Source organism: Rutidosis leptorrhynchoides, chromosome 7 (assembly GCF_046630445.1).
Source record: "Rutidosis leptorrhynchoides isolate AG116_Rl617_1_P2 chromosome 7, CSIRO_AGI_Rlap_v1, whole genome shotgun sequence".
NCBI lineage: Eukaryota > Viridiplantae > Streptophyta > Magnoliopsida > Asterales > Asteraceae > Rutidosis > Rutidosis leptorrhynchoides.
The window spans coordinates 210,124,944-210,125,970 of NC_092339.1; positions in this window are offsets into that span (position 1 = coordinate 210,124,944).

Genomic DNA, 1,027 nt, shown 5'->3' on the forward strand with positions numbered 1-1,027 from the left:
AGGCCAATGTGAAGCAAGTCAAAAGAAAGTGGGAGGAAAACGGTGATAAGAATCACCAATACAACAACAACAGCAATTACAACAATAATCGCAACAATTATCCCAACAATCGCAACATCAATCGCAACTACAACAAACGGCCCAACAACAACAACAACAACAACAACAGCAACTACAACAATCATCCCAACAACAATAATAACCGCAACAACAACAACAATCAGAAGCAGCTATGCCAAAGGTGTGAAAAGAATCACTCGGGGTTCTGCACCAAATTTTGCAACAAGTGTAAAAGAAATGGTCATAGCGCGGCGAAGTGTGAGGTCTACGGACCATGGGTTAATAGAACGAAAGGAACAAATGGTGTCGGAACGAGTAATGGTGGAGCAAGTAGTGTCGGAGCAAGTTATGCCAATGTAGTTTGTTATAAATGTGGAAAACCAGGCCACATTATTAGAAATTGCTAGAACCAGGAGAACACGAATAGACAAGGCCGTGGAAGAGTTTTCAATATTAATGCGGTAGAGGCACAGGAAGACCCGGAGCTTGTTACGGGTACGTTTCTTATTGACAATAAATCTGCTTACGTTTTATTTGATTCGGGTGCAGATAGAAGCTATATGAGTAGAGATTTTTGTGCTAAATTAAGTTGTCCATTGACGCCTTTGGATAGTAAATTTTTACTCGAATTAGCAAATGGTAAATTAATTTCAGCAGATAATATATGTCGGAATCGAGAAATTAAACTGGTTAGCGAAACATTTAAGATTGATTTGATACCAGTAGAGTTAGGGATTTTTGATGTGATAATCGGTATGGACTGGTTGAACGAAGTGAAAGCGGAGATCGTTTGTTACAAAAATGCAATTCGCATTATACGAGAAAAAGGAAAACCCTTAATGGTGTACGGAGAAAAGGGCAACACGAAGCTACATCTTATTAGTAATTTGAAGGCACAAAAACTAATAAGAAAAGGTTGCTATGCTGTTCTAGCACACGTCGAGAAAGTACAAACTGAAGAAAAGAG